The sequence below is a fragment of the Pipistrellus hanaki genome (assembly GCF_964339955.1).
Source record: "Pipistrellus hanaki genome assembly, chromosome: 6".
NCBI classification, from domain to species: Eukaryota; Metazoa; Chordata; class Mammalia; order Chiroptera; family Vespertilionidae; genus Pipistrellus; species Pipistrellus hanaki.
Window position 1 is genome coordinate 25,722,349 of NC_140508.1, and position 26,279 is coordinate 25,748,627.

General features: G+C 41.8%; 2 pseudogenes across 2 annotated transcripts; one reads left to right on the top strand and one right to left on the bottom strand.

Moving 5' to 3' along the window:
* Positions 1-1,225: 1,225 nt before the first annotated feature.
* LOC311624800 (F-actin-capping protein subunit beta-like) lies at positions 1,226-11,178 on the top strand (annotated as a pseudogene). The gene is made up of 3 exons: positions 1,226-1,396; positions 9,719-9,874; positions 10,340-11,178. The product of its transcript is annotated as an F-actin-capping protein subunit beta-like (transcript).
* A 3,479-nt stretch (positions 11,179-14,657) lies between these two features.
* LOC311624801 (U1 small nuclear ribonucleoprotein C-like) lies at positions 14,658-15,174 on the bottom strand (annotated as a pseudogene). The gene has a single exon. The product of its transcript is annotated as a U1 small nuclear ribonucleoprotein C-like (transcript).
* Between the last annotated feature and the right edge of the window lie 11,105 nt (positions 15,175-26,279).

Sequence of the window (26,279 nt, forward strand, 5' to 3'; positions counted from 1 at the left end):
GTTGCTTCCCTAAGCCCTGTTGCTCTTAATTATAAAAATACGTTTTCAGTTCTAACTTCTCCCAGCTCGGACATCACTTGACCTGAAATGCCTCCAGACCAGAGGCTGCTCCCAGCAAGTGACCCACACAGCACACACAGCCCTGTCCCACACCCACTTCAGCACAAGGAGTCTTGGCCACCGCATTTCAGGCAGGAAGGCCCCCAGAGTATCATACTCCAGCTCCTTCATTTAGCACGAGAGTAAATCAAGGTCCTGGGAGGCAAGATAACGTGGTCACATGGCTAGTTAAGGGCAGAGCCAAAACCAGAACATAAGTCTTCTAACTCTCAGTCCAATGGTCTGAATGAAACCACGTACTCAGAAAGCCAGGCTTGGAGAGTCACATTAGGATTCACAGCTGTCTCTCCATGCTGGAGCTCTGACAGGAGGGAAGTGTCCACACAAAAGCAACACAAACACAATCTTTTCCACCTTTTTCTGCAGCACTGGAACATAGGAAGGGCTTTATATACTGTTTTGAATGAGAGAACCATTCCTTTGCATTTCCCCTTATTTCAGAGTCATATTTGTAGGTTTTTGGTCTCACTCAGCATGTATAGCAGGGGCCTTTTTGATGCCCTCCCAAACTTCCTCAGCACTTACTAGTATCTCTGTCTCCAAAGGCTGCTCACTGCAAATTGGGATGCTCCTTCAGAGGACTTCTTTTCTGGCCACATGGTCATGGTCAGCCTGAGCACAGTTATCTCAGAAGTGCTGGGAAGTATCCCCACAGCATCCCTCAGTCCATGCCAGATGTAGAATTGCTGGTTCAATACTCAGGCTGCCTCGCCCCTTGGGCAGGACACCTCTGAGGCCTGTTGCACAATGTTCCAGATGCCTCCTCAGGATTGGGCTACAGCTGCCAACAGTAGTAACTGGTTTGATAATATGCCCTTCATTTCTTCCAGCTCTTCCCTGCTCCCTTCCCTACTCTAACAGCATTTTCTGGAATTACTTCCCAAATAAACAATTTGCAGTGAAATCCTTGTGTTAGGATTTACTTCTGGGGAATCCAAACCAAGGCATGGGGGTACCAACTTATGGAAAACAGAGCTTTTGAGGGGGTCGTTTAAATTCTTTTTTATAATACAACTGCATTGTTGTCTGTCCCTTGTGGTAGTTTGGGTTTCTCCCAAAGCAGGCCCTGAGAAAAGGACTTGGGTGCCAGGCATATATTTGAGAAATGTCCCAGGAAATAAAAGGGAGAGACTGGAACAGGAAGAAAGTACGAGAAAGAATAAAGTGTATCCATGAGTTAGTTGTTGTGGGAGACTGTGGGCCCAACCCCGCTGAGACCACCCTGAGAGACTGTATGGAACACATCTCAGAACTGTGCACTGAGGAGCAAGAAGGGGTATTAATCCAACTAATACCCCTCTGGGGGCATTAGCTCCAGTTTCCCAGCATGCCCTGCAAGCAGGCCAAGCACACCTAGGGGTAACAGAACACCCTCAGATAATAACACTAGAAGTTCTCAGTGTCTGGCAGAACTACCAGCAAGGGACCTCCATGAAACAAACAGTGTCTGCCATGAACAGTCTGCAGGACATCAAAATGCTGCTCTGCTCAACAGATGACCATCCTGCCATCCTCCGAAACTACGTTGTGCCTCCCTAGCTCTGAGCTGGCCTTGTTTTGGCTTCCTCAAAAGGCATCTTTGAATTCCATAAGTGCCCAGTACAAAGAGTCTCAGTAAACTGCAACGCAGGTGGGATGAGAAATGGAACCAGTCGAAGAAAAAGGAGCCAAAAATCTGCCTCCCCCTGTCATGCTACGAGCCAAACTAAAATGCTGTGTCCACATCAGTTCCATGCCTGTCCTGTCTTCAACACCCTCTCCTGGGGGCTGGGCAGCTGTCAGGCTCACAGGACCGCACAGGCCTTTGCTTTGATGCCTCCCTGCTCAGTGTCACCCAGACAGCCTGATCAGGGGGCCCTGAGGTCAAGGCACTATCAGGAGTAAGGTTTCTTAAGTGCCATGTGTGAGACACCATCTGACACTGTTTATAGATCGATTTAGCTCCTTATTGACCATGGGACAGAAGTTAAAAGCATTGCTTTTGGAACGCAAATGTGTTAACTTCTGAAGTGATGTTTGAATTAAGGTTAAGAAGGGCCCAAAGTTTTGATCTGCTGATTGGAGAAGAAGAAAAAAAGAAAGGAAATGGCCTAAGAATTTTTTTTTTTTTTTTCAGAAAAGAAATCAGATTATTTTGACTAAAATCAAGAGACAAACTTGCAATGAATCTACCAACTTTGTGGCTGATATAAGATGACCACAGAAGTGTCTGAATTCTGCAGCTGCTAAATGTAGATGATCTGTTTTAAATACAACCACTGGTTCCTGAAGTTGCTCACAGAAAGAAGTCACTTTCCTCTTCAGTAGATTAAGGCCAAAAGGGAGAGCATCCACTGGATTCAGGCCCAAAGCAATCACATAAAAGTCAAATAAAACAGCATTCCATGCCTAAACCATACCATTCGTGATGGAATAATTGCACAGTAAAAAAATACAGGCACCCCACAACTCAAGTTGCTGGAATTCAGCAACTCATTTCCTGAAATGTCTTTGGATTCAGAACACGAAAGATCTAGTAAAAAAATCCCCCATACTTTAGTAAACTAGATTATAAACACCTGTAATCTATGGCTAGATAGTGAGGTTGAAAATTTTTAATTGATGTATTTCTTATCTACTGATGTGGCATAATAGGAAGCAGCGGCAATTAAGATAATTAGATAGGAATAGGAAACAGTTCTTCTGATTAGAACCAAAGACTGGGCATGCTGGATATTCAACAAGAGGAAACTGACGTGTGTGGTGTGTAATGAGCTGGCAAAGCCATATTTCTGCAATGCAGTAATAGTTATCATATTAATGATTATCATGAAGCGTGACAAGGTGATGGGGTCCCCTCTGTACCATTCAGAAAAGAACAGATAATGTTCAATAGGGTTTGTAAATTTTAATAAACTCTATTATGTCCTAATTCTTTTAAAATTAACAAAGTGAATTAAATATGGGTTAATCCTCTATTAAGCTATAGGTTTTATAAAGAGTTTGCTGTGTAAATTATCAGCCCAATAATAAATAGACCAGAATCCTAATAAAATGAATGAAATGATATCTGTAGCTAAAATATCCAGAAGGCAATAATACTGTGTTGATACAAAATGAGAGGTGTTTATAGGCAACTCAAAGGACATTTCAAAACCATTTTGGACTCTATTCAGAATATTAAGAAGCCATAAAGATCTAAGTCTTTTAACAGCCTCTTAGTTAAATATAATGTGGGCACATATATTTCATAGGATCAAGATGTTTGCCAAAGATGGCTTTGTACAATCTCTTGTGTCTCTTATAAATCATGTCATATAAAACTTTTAGTTCATGTTGAGCTCTGAAAATAAAAATTGAAACTTTCATCATTCACTTAAATGTTCAATAAATATTTGTTGGCCATCAACACTGGTGTCCTACCAAGATACCCATCTGGAAAAGTCCGAATGGCTCTACTTTATCGAGTAGGCAGGGACCCTATCCTAATGATCAGATAAGGAGCATGCCCAGATGGTCTAAGCATGCCTAAGTGTGCATATAAGCTTGTGTGAGTGTGTGTGTGAGTGTGTGTGTGTGAGTGTGTGTGTGTGTGTGTGTGTGTGTGTGTGTGTGTGTAGGGTGAGGATGAGGTGTGACATGTATACATATCAAGATAGAAGGGGCTAGAACTGATCATCTTTCAGGCCATAGAACAATATTTGTGTTTCAGTAAGATGAAAATTGATAATGTAAACTTTTATTCAAAAGTCTACATTCTCTGATAGCCACCAAAAAAACTTTCATTTTTAATTGTTTAGCCAAGAATTATTTATTGAGCATTTATTAAGTGCCAGAAACTATGCTAAATGCTAGGGTTACATTAGGGAACAAAGATGAAATTCCCACTACCTAGTGTTGCAATCAATGTAAGTCCAAAAAAATTTTAGAAACAAGTAGATTTTCTGATCCCAGTGGATTTTCTGGTCCATGTTTTTCCCTTGTAACTTAATAATATACAAAAACTTTATATTGAATAAAATGCTTATCTGGCAATCCCATTTTAACTAGGCTGAATTCTATTTCTGGAAAATAGAAGAAAGTGAATTATCTCACATGTAGTGAGAAAAAGTATCATATGAGTAAAGCTTTGGTAACTTCTCTAGTACCTTTAGCCTTAAGACTGAATTAAAATAAACCAGCATGGAGAGAAGAAAAACTAGTTTGGACTGAGCCTCCACCTGCAAATTACTGCAATTCCAAAGGCCGCATAACTATTCTTCTGTCTTAGGTGCATGTCTTATTCTTCTATCTTAGGAAACCTGGAGAATATCAGCAATGATGTCACAGCCTGGGTGACAGGAGCATTGGTAGTTCCCAGCTCTAGTTCCTTCAATTACATCTGAAATGCTTGTGCAACACCTAGCTCTGGGGTGCTTTGAAGAGCTGCAAAGAGAGGCAAAAACCAGAGCAGAGTCCACCTCAACATTTAGTTGGTATGTTTCTAATCAAGCTACAGCACCAAGTCCTATTTTTAAAAAATATACAGGGATGTGCAAAAATAGATTTATAGTTGTGAGTACACAAAACACAGAGTTTATTCTTGTATTATTATTTATTGACTAGAGGCCTGGTGCATGACATTTGTGCACTAAGCCAGCAGTCAGACATCCCTTTTGCAGTACAGAGCTCTTGCAGTCCAGGACCCCTTGCTCCTTACCACCCACCTTTCTGCACTCCCTGCATTGAACATCTGCCCCCTGATTTTCAGTGCACATCATAGCAACCAATTATTCAGACAATTTGCATATTAGGGCTTTATTATATAGGATTATTGTATTTTCCACACGAACAACTGCAAACCTACTTTTGCCAACCCCTGATGGTATTTTATGCCAAATTGCCTCTATGGAAGCCACCATCAATTTAGACTCATGAAATTTTAGCTGGCATTTGCCAAATTAAAAATGTCAGAAAAAAATCTTAAATTATCATTTACTGGCATCAGATTATGTAACTAAAGAGTTTTTCCATCTTGACCTATTTTGGGGTTGGCTACTAATGGTATTAATCCACTTTTCATTTACTTAACTAATCACTTCTAAGGCAGCTGTTAGTAATTCTGATTACCTGCCTTCTCCAAAAGAGACCAAAGAAAGTAGCCAGAATGGGCATAAATTTGTAATCATTCACAGTAAAAAGAGAAGGAGAAGAAGAAGGAGAAGGAGAATGGAAAAAGACTAGACTATACTTATAATGTTTTACTCTTTAGGGAAGAAGAAGGAATGTCCATAGAGTGACTGGATATGTGATGAGTAAGGCATCAGTGGTGATAGCTGGAAAGTTTTAAAGGAAGGAATGTATTCAAACTATACATTTAGCCCAATCAGAATAACTCAGTTGGTTGAGTATCATCCCATGAACCAAAGAGTTGCTAGTTCCATTCCCGCTCAGGGCACATCCAGGTTTGATCCCAATCGGAGAGCATACAGAAGGCAACAGATCCCTCTCTCTCTCTCTCTCTCTCTCTCTCTCTCTCTCTCTCTCTCTCTCTCTCTCTGTCTCCTTGGAAAGGATCTTTATTAAATAATAGAGACCCAGTGCACAAATTCATGCACCATTGGGGGTCTCTCAGCCTGGCCTGCGGAATAAGGCTGAAACTGGCTCTCCGACATCCCCTGAGAGGTCTCAGATTATGAGAGGGTGCAGGCCAGGCCAAGGGACCCCACCAGTGCATGATCATGGCCAGGGAAAGACGCAGGAGTTTGGCCAGCCAGGGAGGGACTACAGGAGGGCTCAGGGTGTGTCCAGCCCATCTCACTCAATCCTGATCAGCTGTACCCCAGTAGCAAGCTAATCTACCAGTCGGAGTGTCTGCCCCATGGTGATCAATGCACATCATAGTGACTGATCCATCGGTCCACTGTCTAATCCCTGGTGGTCAGTGCATGTCATAGTGAGTGGTTCAGTGGTCATAGCATATTGTTAACATATTATGTTTGATTGGTTGAACAGATGACCAGTCGACCAGACACTTAGCATATTAGGCTTTTACTATATAGGATGCATTTATACTGCATAGTTTGATATAAGCAAAAAGCTGCAAGCCCTTTAACTTAACAAGAAAAAAATAGAGGCCTCCAGAGTCCAGTTCTCCCATTCACACCTCACTCCCCCATCTTTCTACAAATACATACAACTTCACAGTAAGGAAGGCGAGGCTTTCCAATTCATTGCTCATGCATAGTACCATATACCTGTCATTGTTCGACTCTCAATTTACAAATAAGCCACAGAACATTTTACAAGCACAGGGCAAGCCATTTTATTGATAGGAATGTTGGATTACTTTCCTTTGTTTACTTCCAAGCATAGAATGACTCCATAAACAAAACTAGCTGGGAACACATGCGTATTTCCAGTCAACACCTGCCTTTGAAAATTCACAGGGTCTCTTGTCAACAATCCAACTTGCAGGAGTATCAGGTTTCTACTCACCTTTTTGAACATCTAGTAATTAACCAGAAAGACAATCCATCAGGACTCTCACCCTGTGTAGTAAAGGAAGCACCAAGTGCAGGTAGCTCTTAACCTTGCTCTTAAAGACCATTGAGAATACTCCTGTTACACCCTCCAAAACATCTCTGGGGTAATGATGATTCTACTGTAAAACAAAGCCCCCCCAAAATTTTTTTCTTGCCTCATTCTGCTTTTGAACTTTAATGGAAGGTAGGTTTTCCTGGTGTCATGACTTTGCCAAAGAAAAATGATGGTTTTTATGTAATATAATAACACCTTGTAAATCTCTGCCTTCCTAAAGCTCAAAGCACATTCATAAAGCACTCGTTCCATCTCTTTCATTTTCACTGAAGGAGATTGAGGTATGTGTACAAGTCTCGTGTCCAGGCCAGGAAAACAGAGACACTCAGAGGTTAAGCCAATTCTCTGAGATTGCACAATCTGGTTAGTGATGAGGCCGGAACTCTCTGCATTCATTTACTGAGCTGCTTTCTCTTCTCTAAGATTCCAAAACAACACAAATAAATTAATCTGACATTTCTCTGAAATGAAGAAGAATAATGGTTACTTAAGACAGAAGAATATTTCACTCTCTTGCCATCTCATAACCACACATAATGTGCAAGGGCCTTTAAAAACATGTCCAGACCCCTCACTTCTAAATCAGTAACAATTACAACTGGACACTGACCATCAGTAGATATGTAGAACAGAGAAGAGGCAGAGACTTGAGTTTTAGGAATATTACCTCAAAAAAAAAAAAAGAATAGTACTTCCAGCCTCACTGAAATAGGACACTAATGTATCTGATACCAGTTAGAAGTCAGGCACCACACCAGACACTGTAGGCAGCTTTCTCATTTAATCCCATATCAACCTATAAGGAGGGTGACAGCATCCCCACTCTACAGAAGAGGGAAGTAAGACTTGGAGGTTAACTTACTTTTACAAAAACCCTGCAGTAAGTGGCAAGCTCTCGGTGGTCTCACAAAGGAGATTATCTGCTGGGCCTAGAAGTCCTTAAAAGCAATCTGCCTTCAGTTAAGAGGAAGGCAGAATGATGGGTCCCAGTAAATGACCCGAGTGCATATATTAAGTTGAATCATATGACATTACTGATACTTACCTGCTTTCCACCTACAAACATGGATATTTCATATGATTCAAACTATTACTCAGGGAGAGGCTGTAATGACTTTGGGGAGGGGGGAATCTCAAAAGTATTAATACTAAGGGTAAATAAAGTCAGACGCTGCCTTTGAAAGCATAACCCACGGCTTTAGATAAAAGAGGCCGGCTGGATGGAGAATTCTAATTCAAAAAATGCACCAATTCATAATAAGCTTGGTGAGAAAGGGTGTGTTCCCACCACTGGAGCAGAAATTTCCTTTCCCAAGCCCTTCTAGGATTTTGCCCTTCCCATTCATCTTTTCTGATCAAATTGATCTTTTAGGTAAACACAGGAGGGATTAGAGACCTTTAATTGGCTTTAAGGAAGAAATGGTAATCTGAGTTGCCTGGGCAGGAACTATCTTGTGTCTTGTGGGAGAGAAGCAGGGAGAGAAAGAAGAAAGGAGATATCTGCAGCTTGACAAGTTGTTCTCAGCCAAAGAGGAGACTGTTCAAGAACAGGCAAGACTGTTAAATTGCTCACCCAAATTAGTCTATGAGCTATGAGCATGACCTCTTGGGTTTTGTTTTTGTTTTGTTTTTTCTTCATTGCACCTCTTCCTGTGTGAAGTAGGAGACTTCAATACATCCCAGAGTCTAGATCAGTGTTTTTCACATGTTAGCATGCATCCATATCACCTGGAGCTTTGAGGCGTAGGGAGGCAGCCATACAGCCATAACCCAGAGATTTTGATTGAGCTTTGCAGCAATAAGTTGCTAATGGTTCAAGGAGACACTTTAAAAACCATTAGCCCGCCAAAACCGGTTTGGCTCAGTGGATAGAGCGTCGGCCTGTGGACCGAAAGGTCCCGGGTTCGATTCCGGTCAAGGGCATGTACCTTGGTTGCGGGCACATCCCCAGTAGGGGGTGTGCAAGAGGCAGCTGATCGATGATTCTCTCTCATCGATGTTTCTAACTCTCTATCCCTCTCTCTTCCTCTCTGTAAAAAATCAATAAAACATATATATTTAAAAACCATTAGCCTAACGTCCAGTTATGTGCAACTGCATTGCTTACTCCTACCATCCAATGCTATTACCTGCACCGTGTCTGTACATATGGAAGCCATACATGATCCAAGGAGGATAAGCCAAAGCAATGATGTTCTCCAAGGGACTGTGACAATAAGGGATTGACTTTGGTGCAAACCAAGTTGCAACACAGCTGACTCTGTAGGATTCATATTAAGGAGAATAGCCGACAGTTATTGACTAGTTTGTATGTGCCAGGCAGTATGTTGTCTCTACCCACATTATCTTTGAGATAAGTGTACTGTTATTACCCCTGTTTTATAAATGTAGACTTTGAGCCTCATTGGGCTAAGTTCATGGTCACTGGGAGAATGAGGGAAATGGGTATAGAATCCATGACTCTGACTTAACTGCTGTGCACTGTACTTCCTGAACTCTAGAAACACTATGTCAGAAAAGGAGAGGTCCACCTTCTGTCTTATTTGATAAAGGAATAAACATAGATGAGTGGGAGGCCATAGCTCTTTCTTTACTCTAATTTCTTGTGTCTACTTTGGATAATGCAAACATTCCCCTCCAGCCTCATTTCCTCCTTGACCTTTCCCATGCTAATACATGAGAAAATGTTTCATGTGTTAAAAGTACAGAAGATTAGAAAAGGGGTGCTCAGCTACCAAAGGTTGTATCTTAGATTTATGGATCTTCCCCGTTGAAACAAACATCTCGTTCCTTCTGGGAACATCACCTGGTGTTTAAGAACTCTGCCCTGGAAATATTATGGTTTGAGGCTCCAAAGGAAGTTGATAGCAAGGGGTGGGACAGCTTCAACAGAAAGGCTTCTTAATTTTATGACACCCAATTCTTGCATTGTCCATCCCAACTCTTTGATGTCGTGGGGCAGGAGGTGAGAGAATGGAGCTCCAGAGATACCAGGCCCTTATCTGAATGGAGAGTTGTTTTCAGTGTTACTACTTTATAGCTTAATCCAGGACCTGGATTCCAGAGACTACTTGTCTTGGAACTACAAGCTTCTGGGGTAAAAGCTGATGAAGCTTCCTTTCTCAATGGGAAGATGCTGAGCTTTTCCCAGGAGTCCGGTATCCGTCATACAAAGTTCAGGTACAACTTATGGACCGTATCAGTGGCTAGCGACAGATCCTCAGAAACACTGACCACACATTTACCAATCACCTTGGAATCACTAGCTCCAAAAGAGTGATGTTGTAATGTACTTCTGTCCTAACTCACCCCTGTGCTGTACTGAACTAAAGCACACAGATGTGTGGCCACATGTCTGCTTTTAGTGAAATATGTCCTGTTTTCCCAAGTGATGCATTTGGCCCAAAACAATTGCCCTTTATACTGACCATTTTCAAACCTATTTAAATATTTCCACATTCAAATTGCATATGTCCTTTGACCTAGCAATAACATTTCTAGATATTTATGCTACAGATATACTTGTACATGTGCAGAAAGAGGTATAACAGAATTGACTGTAACAGCAAAATATTGGAAACAATCTAATTCATCAGTAAGAAACCAGTTAAATAATGTACAGGGAATCCTTACAGTATAATAATATGCAATTGTTAAGAAGAATGAGGCAACAGATACTGGGACTAAGACAGCCATAGATGCTACCACACATGATAAACAACTGAACTGTGCCTTGGACTTAATGAGGCAAATAGAGATAAACCTCAGCAACCTGAACGACCTGGTCCCCAGTCTATACGAAGATCTCCTGTCTTCTGTTGACCAGCCACTGAAAATTGCCAGAAACAAGATGATGGGAAAGGGTTAACTTTTGTGTGACACAATAGAGATGGGCACTCCTACAGGACACCATGGAGTTACAGATATGACCCTCTGTTGGAAGATGAGGCCTTCTGCTCGGCTGAGAAAGCAGGAGGTGGCAGCCCACAATGTCTTTGACCCGTATCGAGACCTATATTTTAAAGGTGGCGACTCATCTGTCTACCTCTGGGATCTGGAACATGGCTTTACTGGAGTGATCCTCATAAAGAAGGATGGAGATGGATCAAAAAATATCAAAGGCTGCTGGGAATCCACCCACCTGGCAGCAGTGCAGGGGAAATCCAGTGGTCCCATCGCCCATTGCAAGCTACCCTCATGGTGATGCTGTGGCTGCAAACAAGCAAATCCAACTCTGGCACCATGAGCCCTGGAGGCAGCCTGATCAGACAGATGGAGAAAGATGAAACTGCCAGCAACTGCTCCCATTCACAGCCAATATCAGGAACCTGGTAGAGGACATGGAAAACAAAATCAAAAGTATGCTAAATGAGACCTACTTTGAAAAACGAGGACATTGTCAATGGGCTGAGGTCTGTGTTGACTCTTGTAGACAAATCAAAACAAGAAGCTCTTAAGAGTGACCTGGTAGAGGCTTTGAAGAGAAAGCAGCAATGTTAGCCCCTGCTTCACGCTAACAGGACATGCCTACACTCATTAGATTCCTTCCTTAAAAAAACTCGATTTCTTTTTTTTTTAATACTTATTGATGATGATGATGATGATGATGATGATTACTAGAGGCCAGGTGCATGAATTAGTACATGAATGGGGACCCACGGTCTGGCCTGGGATCAGGGCCTGCCAGTGTAGATGGGGAGAGATGGGGGAGGGACCACAGGAGTTTAGCTGGCTGGGGGGAGGGAAGGGGCATGAGAGGTTGGCCCCCAGCTTCAAGGAGGGTGCCACTCCTCGGCCCCCCTGGGAAAGGGGCCACATCTGCAGTAACCCACTCCCAATTCCCCATCCCAGCCCAGGGCCCAAGGGTTCCAGGGGGTCAGGAGAGGAGGCCACAGTCGCCAGGCCAGACATGGAAAGAACTGACACCAGATGCCGGCACCCTGCCACCACATGGCTCCTCACCTCCCCTCCTCCTTTTTTCCTCGCCACTGCACCACCAAGCATTTGCCCCCTGGTGGTCAATGCATGTCATAAAGACTGGTTGACTGGTTGTTCCGGTTATTCAGTCATAACAGTCACTTAGACATATATATATGGTTTTTTAGAGAATGAGGAAGGGAGAAAGAGAAACATTGATGTAAGAGCAGAACATGGATCAGCTGCCTCCTGCATCCTCCCACTGAGTATTGAACCTACAACCCTAGGTTCACAGGACAATGCCCAACCAACTGAGCCACACCAGCCAGGGAAGAAAACTGAATTTCTGTTCCTTTCCCTTGTTCCTCCCCTCCCTGACCTGCACATCACCATCTCTCCTTGAGAATAAAACCACTAAACACCCTTCTTTGTCTCCAAAGCCTGCTTCCCACCATGTTTTGCTATGAAACTCCATGTTGCCATAGAGAACATGTGTGTTTTGTTTGCCCCAATCCCCTATCTCCCCAACACCCATTAGCAGGTATAAAATACACTGTCTGCCTCTCCTTCCCTCCCACCTTTTTATAACATTGGTGTAAAAAAAAATGCAAGACAAAAAAAAATAAATAAAAAAAAGATAAAACACTATGAAATAACAATGGTGTGTGAAAGAGAGAAAAAACTGGAGATCTGGTTCCACATGTCTTTAGGAGGGGCTTGGGTTTGAGGGACGGACAGGGGACAGCTCTGGGAGAAAAGAGAAGTAGCCCTCAGCATTGTCCTGTGCAGACTGCCCTCTCCCTCTGGAGACCACATTATGAGGGTGTGGGGGCTGCTGACCATTCTGCTGTTCTGGCCAAGTGCTTTTCTATCAATTTTTATGGAATGTATAAAGAATTTTTGTTTTATTTTTATTTCTTTTATAAAAACAAACAAAAAAGCTTTTAAAAAATTTTAAAAATAAATAAAAAACCTCCATCTTATACTTGAGCTCCCATTCTTTAAAAAAAAAAAAAAAAAAGAACAAAAACAAATAAAAAATAATCTGGACACACACACAACACAAAAGAAGAATGAGGAAACCTACCAGTACTAATATGGATCAGATCACAGAAATGTCCCATTAGAAGTAAAAGAGGAAATTATAGAATTTTATATATGTGTGTGGCACCATTAGGGTGGAATAAAAATACATATGTGTATGTATATGTATATGTATATGTATATGTATATGTATATGTATATATGATGGATATAGAATGTTTCCAGAATGTCCCTGGAAGAAATTATAAGAAACTAGTAATGTTTTTCAGCATAGGTTTTAGAGGAAACCACCTAAAAGTTACTCATTCTTCCTGAGAGGCTTTGAAATTGATTTGGGACATTATTTCATGCAGCATGAAGTAGAATCAAAATGGGCAAATAATGACATGGAAGAAATCTTAGGCCTCCTCTCTGCCACAATGGAAGACCCTATCTGCCAGGGTTCATGCTGGACACTATTGACAAACACACCATCCACTCTAGTTTTATCAAGCCCCCTCCTTCTTTCATAATCTGTAGCAGAATTTTCCTATGGAAACTGCTGGCTTTTATAAAGAGAAGTAAGGAGATGCAGACTCAGTAAGGCAAAAATTCAAAGTCCCAGAGGATTTTGGGATGGGCCCACAAAAGAAGTCAGTGCCCTCAGGTGAAATCAGGTGGATAGAATGAAGATTCAAGGGTTATGTTTCCTAAAATACAGAATTCCTGGAGACCTTGAACTTTTGGGAACAAAATCCTCAGAAAAATATAGCAAACTATGATATTTTCTGTAGAGTAATATTTTCAAAATCTGCTCCTTTTTTTTTTTTTTTAATCTTTATTGTTGGAAGTATTACACATGTCCTCTTTTCCCCCCACTGACCTTTCTAACCAGCCTCACCCCGCTACCTCAGGCCTTCACCACCTTTTGTGTCCATGGGTTATGTATATATGCATACAAGTTCTTTGGTTGGTCTCTTCCTACCCACCCAGCGTCCTCCCCTCCCCCACACTTCCCTCTGAGAGTCCACAAACTGCTTCATGCTTCTATGTCTCTGGATCTATTTTGTTCATTAGATTCCACATATGAGTGAGATCATGTGATACATGTCTTTCTCTGACTGGCTACTTTGCTTAAATCACATGCACTGTCCATGAATTCTCTATGCTCATGGACTCAATTCCAGCCCTCGGTATGTTCCTTCAGTTTTTTTCACTGTCAGGTGCATGTTTGCTGGCATACTTCTCTGAATTTGGTGGGCACCAGAATCACAACTCTTTTAGAACCAGAGGGAAATCAGAGATTGCAACGCAGGAAGCAAATGGATTTGCTTAGCATCCTTTCATAGCATTGTTAGATGCTAAGTATCTGATTTTCCCACAACCCTTGCAGGAGGAGAAACCATGTTTGAGGAGGAGAGGGAGGAAACCCCCAAGCCAGGGCAAAGGGGAGTTTGCATGAGCTTTAGACTGCTGGGCTGGAGAAGCTGTTTCCTGCAGCCAGTCTATCCCAGCTGGGCATTTGTACTTCAGGAGGCAGCACATAAAGCTGAAAGGAAATTCCACAGCATCAGACAGACACAAATTGAGGGACATTCCACAAGATAACTGGCCTGCATTCATCAAAAATATCATAAAAGACAAAGAAAGACTGAGGAATTCTTCCATATTCAAAAAGATGAAAGATATGTTAAATGAATGCAACACGTGATCCAGAATTTTCTTTTGCTATAAAGATTATCGACAGTTGAGAAAGTGAATGAAGTCTATAAACGAGGTAATGTCAGTGTTGATCCTTGATATTTTTTGTTTTGTTATTTTTAAAGAGTTGACAATTTCATTTTCACATTTCACAATACAAATGAAAATTGCTTTTTTTTTTTTTTTGTCCCTCTACTCTCCTCAAAAACTATTCTCTCTTAGATAAGAAAAGGGAATGAGTCTTCCTTGTCATCCTGTTAGAAAACACCCATCGTCAAAGCACCTCGATCTCCGGAAGTAGAACCCTGTTATAAAGAGGCTCCCCTTCCTCCTTATCTTTACGGTCCAGTTATTCCAGGCCAAGTGGGCACCATCATGGAATGGGTGGGAGGTCTCATCATTGAAGACGCAGGCATCATTGGTATGTGCCCTCCCATAGGCAGACTCATTCCAAGAGCAGGTCCACTGGCATCATCCTAGGAGGAGGAGGAGGACCCATCATTGGCATCATGGGAGGGCCCCCCATTTGAGGTGCTGGCTTCATACCAGGGTGAGGTGGACCCAGAAGAGTAGAGAGATGGGATTATGGCCCCTACAGGAGGAGGAGTAGAGAATGGAGTAGGAGGTATCTTTCCTTGCTGAAATGCTGCAGTTTTTTTCTCAATCGGGCTCTGTGCCTGCTCTTCCATCCATTTCTGATAGCGGTCTTTCACAATCTCTTTGTGTTTCCTACCACTGAAGTGTGTCTTTCTCACAGATGGAGAGTCATGGGTGAGGTATGTATCACAGTAGTCACAATAAAACTTCGGCATGTTGTTCTGCAAGCCGTTGGCATTCCCTTGGCCACTCCATGACTGCACCATCGAACTCTTGATTTTTGATAATGGTACTATGAGTATGTAAGGGTTTCCTTGTTTTTATGAAATATACACTGAAATATTTAAGGGTAAAGAGAAATCATGTTTGCAATTTATCCTCATATAGTTCTGGGGAAATATATATATATATATATATATATATATATATATATATATATATATTCCCAAAAGAATGTATATGCCCTTTAACAGCTGATAGCTCAATTTTGAAAATGAAATACATTTTAATAAACACTGCCTTTATAATTATTCAAAGTATATATATATATATATATATATATATATATATATATATGTGTGTGTGTGTGTGTGTGTGTGTGTGTGTGTGTGTGTGTAATTTGGGGAGGGCACCCTATATGAAGAAAGGGAAGAAAGATGTAAGGAAGGAAAAAGAGAAGTATGGAGAGAAAGAGAAGGAGGATGAGGGAGGGGGAAGGGATAGAGAGATGGTTGATAGAACACTGAATGTGAATGTGGAGGGTATACAGTAATTTTTTTGTACAATTTTGCAACTCTTCAGTAAGTCTGAAATTATGTTAAAATAAAATAAAAAATGAGATTCCACCATGTCATTATAATTCTGTCCTGTGGTATAATTCTCAGTCATGGATTTGGGAGCCTAACATGATCTTTAAAATCTTATCACTTGAGTAATAATAGAGAGATGCTACAAATAAGTCCTCCAAGGTGTGAGGCCACCCCTTTGAAAGGGTCTTTTTCTCTCATTTTTCTATGCTGAACTGGCCTGGTGGGAGGGTGGAGCCAGCTGATCAGCCCACAGCTGCCTCCAAAGAACCTGCTGTTGTGAGTATTCTGAAGAGAGCTTCCCATTCTGAAGGCATGAGCAACATTCAGCGATTTCACCCACAACTTCGGTTGAGACTGTTTAATTTGGCTTTCCTTGGTTTTATTCTGCTTTGCTTGGACAACTGTACAGATCTATTTACAGCTTTCCCTATTGTCTGAGAATGTGGCTTTGAGACAGTGTCAGAAGCCATTTCCAATATGGACTCTAATGGTTTTTTTATGATTCTTAAATCCACTCCCAAGTGCCCCCCCACCCACACACACTTCTGCAGGGTCATCTGTGCCACAGTACTTGGGCTGGTCCTCTTCATTCCAATCAGCTCGCCTCTCTTGGCCCTTCCTTCTAGCAGCTATCATGGTGAAATGCTTGACAGGGCCCTGTTCAGACTTGTCTATGTGCCAAAATCAACATACAATATGTACTTCTGGGTTTTTTAGAGCTGACCCCAAAAGATCTATTTACCCAGACATTGACATTCTCATGAGTAATGGGCAAAAGCTCTGAGGACACACTGTTGGTGGCAGAATAGATTTCAGAATCCCACCCAGAATTTTAGATTTGAACAGGGACATAGAGATTGTCAATTCCAACCATTTCATTTTAGGATAAGGAAAATGGGGCAGCAAGCAGTGGATAACTTGCCTAATGAAACCAGCATTGGAACCCAGGTACTCTGTCTCCTGGATCAGTCCCTTGGGACTCTATTCTAAGGTATGAATGCACTTGGGTGAAACAACCCGGGAGCCTGAATTATTAAGTGGGTAATGGCGAAGGCAGCCTCCCAAATACATACTTTGGGATTAGAGACAACATTTCCAAATCCTTTTTCGGAGTCCTACATGAAGAAACCTCAAACCCAGGAGCCCAGCCAAAAACAATGATTCTCAAGTCCCCATGAAATCCTGGATGAATGTTTAACTGGGCAACGTCCTAGTTGATTCCTGCGGCAGATGCGGGTCTCCGCAAGCTCCGGGACTGACGCTTCGAAAGGACTGGATGCGAGTGTGCGTCTAAATCATATGCAGTAGGCCATTTGCTCTTATCAACAGGGTAAGTGAGTGTGAGAGCACGAGAGGACCTTCTATACAGTCATGCAGAACAGCATGCAACTTTTAACTTGATTTATGCATTTCTCACAGATTACAGGAAAGCTTACTGAGAAATTTCACAAGAAAACTTCCAGAAAGTTTTAGAAAATATACCTTGAAAACAAGATATTTCACTCTCTCTCAGGTCCTAGTGCTAACATAGGACAAACAAACCTAGTAACTCATCCATTCCTTCATTCATCTTCTCAGTCAGTCATTCACTCATTCATTTATTCATTCGCATGGCAAATAATTAATGATCTCCACCTAGAAGTAGGTGTCATGATGGATTGCAGGAAGGTATCTGCACACCCATTCTTGAAAGTCATTGGTGAGAGATGCTTCTAGGGACCATTAACTCCCAGGTACTTCAAGTCTTCCTCATGCCTGGGCAGAGTGAGCTCTGGTGGTCAGAGAGGCCCTTGGGCAAAGTATGTCAGGTGCTGGCAGTTGGAATTTGGGCCAGCATGCATAAAAATGTTAAATGTCAAGGGAATGTACAAAGGGCACAGGGATTATTGCTTTGAGAGTATTCTCCAAGGACTGATAAAGAGCTAAGGAACAGGTGGTGTTGGAAGAAACGAAGGAAGAGATCTCGACGGTCAGGATGGGAATAGGAAATTGGGTCAGTGAAAAGATCTTTCCCACCATATTAAGAACATCTTGACAATGGGAAGCTACCAGCGTGAAAACAATTATGTGCAAAGACCCACTATTGTGTGTGTGTCACAAGTATCACTGATCCTTTCAACAAATCTCTATTGAGCACCTGCTATGGATATGTACTGTGCCCCAGGATGATGCTTTTAATACTTTTTTAAACACAGAGTTTGCAAGTGAATTTTCTTATTGAAATACTAGAGGTCTGGTGCACAGATTCATGCACATTGAAAGGAAATTAATTAGAAGGTGGCCAGCAGGGTGGGACTGGGCAAGATGGGCCGGACAAGCCCAGGAGCCAACCTTCTGTGGTCCCTCCCAAACCAGCCGCACCAGGGCTTGAAGGGCATCTGCAGAGGGAGCAGGATCCCTCCAGCAGGTGAGGTCCCTCAACCTGGCCAACGGGAATCGAGCCAAAACTGGCAGCCCAATATCCCCTAAGAGGCCCCAGGGTGTGAGAGAGATCTCTGCAAAGTTGATGTTGCTTGGCAGCTCCTGCATTGAGCATCCGCCCCCTGGTGGTCAATGTGTGTCATAGTTATTGGTCAACCGATCAACCGGTCACTTAGGGTTTTAGATAGATAGATGATAGATGATAGATAGATAGATAGATAGATAGATAGATAGATAATGCCTTAACCATTATGTAATATCAGTGCTATATTCAGTCCCATGTGTACTCTTGAGGGGGAGCATAAAGGAAAGGAGCCATAGCTGCCAAGTATTATGCTAGCTGTGGGTAATCACCCCACCTCTAGGATGTATCTTACACCTGGGCATTATCTGTCAACATTAAAATTGCTTTAAAATGTTGGTTTTTAAAATAAAGTGAAATTTCAACCTGGGGAAAATTAGGACAATTGGGAACATAATGGTCTTGAACGGAGGCTGAATTCTTAAGTATTAACTGAGGAGATGAATCTGAGCTGGTTATTCCCTCCTTGCTGATTATCTCACCAAGTCCCTTTTGCTCCAGTCTCTGACCTTTCTGTGCCCAGCAACCTGGCCTTATGGCCTATGGCACTAAATTCCTCCAGCTTCTGATGTTTGGTAGAAGGTTAGAGGGTGGGAGGGGAGAGCAGGGAGAGTGATTAATTCCCCTGCTCCTCTCCTGCCTCGCTTCCTGCCTGCACTGCTCTGTTTCAGCTCCCATCTGGGTGGCTCTTATTCCACAGTTCCAAGCTCACAGATAAGGTACTTTTGGGAATTCCACAACCACCCTTCCCTTATTTCCTAGGGTGTTTACAGCATCCCACAGTTGTCCCTTGGTCTTTCATTATTTTTTTCTTAGTTTCCTCATCCCTACTCTGTAAGGATGCTCTTTATTAAACTTTCTGCCATTTAGTCCATTGAATGTTTCCTGCAGGAAAGTTAATTTATACAGAGAATAAAGATTGGTTAGATTTTATGATCAACTGGATGTGTGCATGAGAGGTTGGGGAGAAATAAAAACTGAAGTCTCCCTAGGCTCTGACTGGGGCTGTGAGGCCAATAGTTGGTGATGTTAGGGCTAAGCCAAAGAATCTAATGGTAAGGAGCAGGTGGGAATGCAGCAGGAGAAGGGACTGTGTGGAGTCACTCACAGGCAGTTAGCAATGTGGGTGTGTTGTCTTGAGTCTCCAGGTAGATGTGTCATTGGAATGGATGTGTTGAAGTTGGAGCTAAGCAATGGAATTAAGGCTGAAGATAGATTTGGAAGAATTGAAAGCCATTAAAAAACTATTAGTCCAAATTTGCCACTTATGCTTTTATCATTTTTCTTCTTCCTCAGCCCCATGGCCCTCTTTTCCCTTCAACATCAGTTCCCCAACAGAGGTTACCTGTCCAGGATAATATTTTCTACCCTTCCTTTTATCCATCTCTAAAGATTTCTAGTCTCTAATCCCTCGGTGACCTCAGTATTCTTTTCCAAAATGACAATGAACTCCTCTGACAAATAACTTCCTCCTAACATAAAAATGAACTCACATGTCACTGTTCCAAGGGAGGATCTGTATATTTCAAAGGACAACGGCTGGATCACCACTTGGACCAGGACTTCAGTCCTAGTTCTCAGAGCAGGATTCTCCCCCTCCTGAAGAGACAGACAGGGCTCCGGGCTGCAGGACAAACATGTGCATCTGCCTGGAACATCAGTTTCACTCAAAGATTGGAGGATGGGTGAAATTTTTAAACTTTAAAAAAATGAATGTGTCATGGGAAGGATGCAACATGTCTAGCAATTTTTAAGATAAAACACAAGCCTCCAAAACATTCCCTGCCAAGAGGTTCACACTGAATTTGACCTGCTCATGTGGGTACGTAGTGGGAAAGTAGAGCTGTCAGTGCTCACTCAGAGCTGTTCCAAAGATGGGAATTTCTGGACATTGGAGGGCAAATATTTGAGAGCCAGCAAGACTTATGATACTCCATAAATCATGCCTTTTCAGCCCACCCAGACACCATATACCTCAACCTGGGCCTTAAATGAAAGTTCCTTGTTTAGCGGACTTCTCTAACTTTGAACTTGGTGCATAAAATGCCTTTCAGATGATGTAAATCCAGCCTCTACAAGCCTTCTTTAGGTTTTTCTGACATTCACTATTTTGAGTGTAGCACATTTGCTTTCTTCCTGCAGAGAACATATCCTGGTTTCAGAAAAATCTTCCAGGGGACAGAGGAAAAACTGCATACACCAACTTCTTGAAACATTTGGCACCTGCCACAGCCACCAATAAATCTACGTGGGACAGCTTGACATTTCCTCAAACAAGACCCCACCTTCTCAAAGAACATTTGTCCTCCCATGAAAAACAATAAAAGCCCAGCTGATAGAATGCAAAACATTTTCCCTTGTCTAAGTGGAGAAGCAGAAACAGAATAATTCCTTGTTTAGGCAGTGATTTGAACAGTTTCACAGTCCATGAATATTACAATACAATTCTCTTCCAATGGGCATCAGCAATAGCCTTCAAGAATCTTCAAATTGAAAGGATTTATACACTGTCCCGACACTAAATTTTTTTTTAAACTACCTATCCAAAGAAAACTTCACTCTGATCTACTTAAGCATTGTATATGCCTGAATGGAGGCTGTGGAACTCATTGCATCCTTTTTTACTTTGTAAAAACACAGTTGTCAGTTCCGGCCTTAGAAACAATTCAACTTATAAACAACTTAATGGAGGTTTCCTGTCTCCTCCTTTCCCCTTTAACATGGAGCCTTCCTCCGCTGTTTCCAAAGGGGACCTTAGCTTCCCCACCACGGCCCCACTCCCACAGGCCCTCCTCCCTCTCACCACTCAAAGGCCGCCAAGTTCTCCCAAAAGGAGGAGGACAGGATATGGCAGAGCCTCTACCAGTTTCCCAATCCATCCAGCTGTCTCACAAAGGATTGAAAGCTTGGGCCTCCGAGCACTTTCATTCCAGCTCAGCCACTTGGGGAATCCAATAGGCTTTTATGATGGCTTGGGAAGATAACCATCCCTTGGAACATTGTTCTGTAAGAAAAATGCATCCAAAGTTCCAAGGAACTTTTGGAACAGAACATTTTCACATGATAGGACTTCCGTGATCTACATAATACGTTAGAGACTTACACATGGTTTCCATGGACCCGCAAGATTTCATGGGAGTTCCCTAGCAATGTCACCAAAAATTAACCCAGAGGCTCTTAGGAAGGCCTGGGAAAATCGTCCACTTGCTCAAAGCACTCAACAAAGTAAGAGCAAAAAGTTCATTCTTTGAATTTGACTTTTATTTTGTAAAATACCAGAAATAGTCATAGTGGGGGAAATTAGAACTCTTTTGGACTTCCTCTGATCCTTTCATGGTTTTATATTGTTCTTTTGAATCCTACGTGGGGGTGGGAGGGGGGAACAAGTTTATAGACTTTTAACAATCTTGAACAGGCCTTTATACTAGATAGAGGGGAAAAATTAATATTTGTACAGATACCAGCCTTGTCTTTGGCACTAATTGGCTACCATCTGGGTGTCTATTTTCTCATGATTTGGGTTTGCCTAAGGATTCCTTCCAATTTAAAATGCTTTGGTGTCAATCATCTTCTCCTGTCTTCATGCATGCCTCTCCAATGGGACCTTCCTGCCAGGGATGAATCTGTGCCAAGATTCCTCCTGATTTAGCTATAAACACAGCTGTGCCTCCTGGACCATGAGTTGACATCCCCAGAACCTAATAAAGCAGCAGATAACATGCAGGAGGACATCAGCAGATACTATCTACAAACCTCAGCAGACAGCATCTGCAAATCGCTCTGTGACCACTCATTAACCAATGTCAGCATTCACAATATTCCAGGTTAGACAACCATTGAAGTGCATCTACCAGATGCCAAACAGTTGGAAAATTCTCTTTGCACACAAAACAATAAATTCAAATGTTGACATTACTTTAATTTCCTTCCATTTTACAAGGCAACTAACAAGACATCTTAGGTTTTGAAAATGGAAAGGTCAATAATCTTTCAGTTGGTGTAAGAGGAAACTGAGTTAATGTGTTTTGTTTTGTTTATTGTTATCTGTTAATTGTGCCTCCTCTCTGTGTTCTCTCTCTCTCTCTCTCTCTCTCTCTCTCTCTCTCTCTCTCTCTCTCTCTCTCTCTCTCTCTCTTTCACACTCACATGCACACACTCACCACCCCTTCACTATGTGCCGCATGTTGAACATAAAGCCAAGTCTTGCTTGGCAAGGAGGTTTTGATTCCATGGAACTTTAGACAAAACAACCCACTAAGTCAAAATGGCTTGTCTGATCTTTGGAATTAGATAAAACAGAGGTCAGTTAACTGTGGCCAATGGGCCAAATCTGGCTCATCACCTCTTTGTGTACACCTGCAAGCTAAAACTGGTCTTTACATTTTTAAATAGTTGGCAAATTTTTCAAAGAAGTCTAATAGTTTGAGACACATGAAAATTTTATGAAATTCTGATTTTAATGTCCATAAGTAAAACTGTATTGGAATACACCTACAACATGCTTTTATATTGTCTAGGACTGCTTCACACTTACAACAGAAGTGTGCAAAATAATTACTATCTACTCTTTACGGAAAAGTTTGCCAACCCATGAGATAGACCCACACTTTGACTCTGCCACTTAATATCTGTGTCATTAAGCAAGTTGACCTCTATGATCTCCATTTTATCTTTCTTACTTAAGAGTGATGATATATACAACCTGCAGGTGTCTGGGATGATGCTTGGAACCACATAGAATGGTTTTTTGCCATCTCTTTCCCATGCCTTTTTCTGTGTAACTGTTGGAGGCATCAAGCCAACAGATGTTGGCAAAGTTTTAATTTACAAAGAAGGCAGACCACATCATATCTCAGTTGCAAGGACCAGAGCTGTGCTTCTGGGCCTATTTTAGTAAAAGTTATTTTTGGCCAGTACCTGGACTTTTTATTATTTTTCTTCCAGCAGAGGTGAAAGTGGATATTAACACATTTGCATCTACCACTTTTTCTATTATACTCTTGGGAAACTCTTGACCAAAAGGAAAGTGTGTTTTAGTTGTTAAACTGATAAACCATATACAATAAGTCAATAAGTATTAAAATTTGGAGGGTCCAGACAGCCCACTGCAAGGAAATTGGAGTTATTTATTCAATATTCAATTACTGCAAAGCACAACAACTCCCAGAGTGAGAGTCCAAATCACATGGTCCTTTGAGACTTCCCTGCTGTTCTCCAGATCACTCTGCCCACTTCATTCAAAAATGATTTTACCGCTAAGTCAACTCAATAAGGAACATGGAACTCTGAAACCAGATGATCAGATTGAGCAGATAATTCCTACCTGAGAAGGAAACTGCTAGATTTAAAGAAATTAAGGTACAACTTGGGTAGTTTTTTACCTAATTGGGAGGCAGTGTGCTCTTGAGGGATGAACTTTGGAAATAATCAAATGTCAATGTGTCTCCTTCTACTCTGTGGCATTGCTTACTTGGCTCTCTGAGCCTCAGTCACCTTATCTGGACAATGGGATAAATCATTTTTACCCCTTGGATTGATATGGGATTAAATAAACTGACTTACAGACCAGTTTATGAACTTACAGGAAATGCCTGGCACATAACAGTTATTCAGCTGTTGTTTGTTCTTCCCTCCCTCCAAATTCCAACTTGAATCAGGGGTGCAGGGCTGCCACAGTTCTGAATGCTCACTGGTGCCAGCGGCTATATAAACAAGATCTCAGCTACCATTTGCAATAGCCCTTGTCATTGATATTTCTAGCTTCAGCTTTTAGATGAAAATATTGACTATGCCATCCTGAAATAATGATGTAAAGTGCTCGATTCTGTCCATGGGGAATGGTCTGTGGCTGGTGGGCTCAGTTGGCCAGCTTTGTTACACAAACATTACTAATGGTGTCCAGGACTGTGAAGGTGGTAGAAATAATAAACTTAACTTTGACTGCCTTTAACAATGTTTTATGAAATGTAGTGAAAATATGTTAACACATACAATTCCATGAATTTTCACAAACTAAACTCACCCCTGTAACCAGCACTCAGACTAGGAAACAGAACAGGACCTGCACCCTGGAAGCCCCTGGTGCGTTTCCTGTTGGTCACTAATTTTCCAAGGGTCACAACTCTCCTCACTTCTAAGCACAGATTAGAGGTATCCATTTTTATATTTTATGTGACTAGCATCATACAGTCTTTTCTCTTTGTGTCTGGCTTCTTTTGCACAACATTTATTTTTGTAAGATGTGCCTATATTAATTAATGCAATTAAGATTAGATAATTCACTCTCAATACTGGGGATTGAGCCCACAACCTGGGCATGTGTCCTTGATCAGAATCAAACCGGGACCTTTCATCCACAGGCCAACACTCTATCCACTGAGCCAAGCCAGCAGCGAGGGCTACAGCATCCCATTTTGTGAAGACACCATAATTTATTTATTCATTCTATGGCTGATGGACATTTAGGTAATTCTACTTTGAGAGTATTTGAGCATTCTACTACATGTCTTTTGGTGACTACTTTATGCATAACTAAAAGTAGACTTGCTGAACCCTGGTATGATACTTTTAGTTATGCATAAAGTAGTCACCAAAAGATGCCTTTCCGGATACCACCAAGGTAGGAGAAGCACTTTCATCAGCTTTAGTAGGTATGACCAAGCCATTTTCCAAGGGGTTGTATCAATGTATACTCTCACTGGCAGTCTCATAGCCCTGCCAATAGTCATACTCCTCCAACTTTTACATTTTCTCCATTCTGGTGACTCCTCTGCATATCTTCAGTTCTTTCTCACATACAAAAGCTATTCAACTACAAGAGTGAAAGACCAGAAATGAAATAAGGGTGAGTTGGGAGGGGGTGGGCAATGGAAAGATATGTACATATGTAATACCTTAATCAATTTTTTAAAATATTTAAAATGTTTAAAATGTTTAAAATGAGTTGAGGGAGCATTACAAAGATGCCATGAAAAACATGAAGGTCTTAGATGTACATAAACTTAGTTAATGGACAGCATCATCGAATGTACATGGGACACACTTCAGCACGCAATGACTCAGCCTCCTCCTCCATGGGGCATCTAAATTAAATTTCTGTAATAGGATTCTGTTTTTCCATCATCCCACATTTTTACTTCATAATTGCATTTTCTTCCCACCACTATTTGGGTTTCCCAGGATAGCCTTAATGAAATTTGGGTTATTGGCAAAGAACAAGCAGGAGAAATAGAAGACTGGGCTCCAGATCCAGTAACAGTCAGGAAGCTAAATGTGTGCTTCAAAATAGGAAGAAGTGAGGTAGACCACTTCACCACTGATACAAGGTGATAGTAATACCTTGCATTGGTACTGCCTTCTTCAATATATAAAACATCCTGGGGACCTCTGGAGCACCTTAAAAGGAGCAAGTCCTGTGAAAGCAACAAGCTGCTTAGCTGGCTTCAAGCCAGAACCCTCTGTAGTAGTCAAGTAGGGGCCACCCTAACTAAATGTTATTTTGTGACAATAATAGGGGCCATTACAAGTTCTCTCTCCTCTCTTCTCTTCTTCCTCTTCTTCTTCCTCTTCTCCTTCTCCTTCTCCTTCTTCTCCTTCTCCTTCTCCTTCTCCTTCTCCTTCTCCTTCTCCTCCTTCTCCTCCTTCTCCTTCTCCTCCTTCTCTTTCTCCTTCTCCTTTTCTTTCTCCTTCTCCTCCTTTTCCTTCTCTCTCTCCTCCTTCTCCTTCTCCTTCTTCCTTCTCTCTCTCCTCCTCCTCCTCCTCCTCCTCCTCCTCCTTCTTCTTCTTCTTCTTCTCTCTCTCTCTCTCTCTCTCTCTCTCTCTCTCTCTCTCTCTCTCTCTCTCTCTCTCTCTCTCTCTCTCTCCTGGTCCTGTATTCTGTGTCATGCCTTCTGACCTTGGGGACAAGCTGAAAATGGACTTCTCTCTCTGCTCCACCATGGCATTTCCTGTGTGACTTACATCCCCACCCCATAGCAACCCAAAGCAGTTGTGGTTTTTCTTCTGTATGTCTGTCCTTTAACACATGGCCTGTACTCCAAAGCTCATAATAA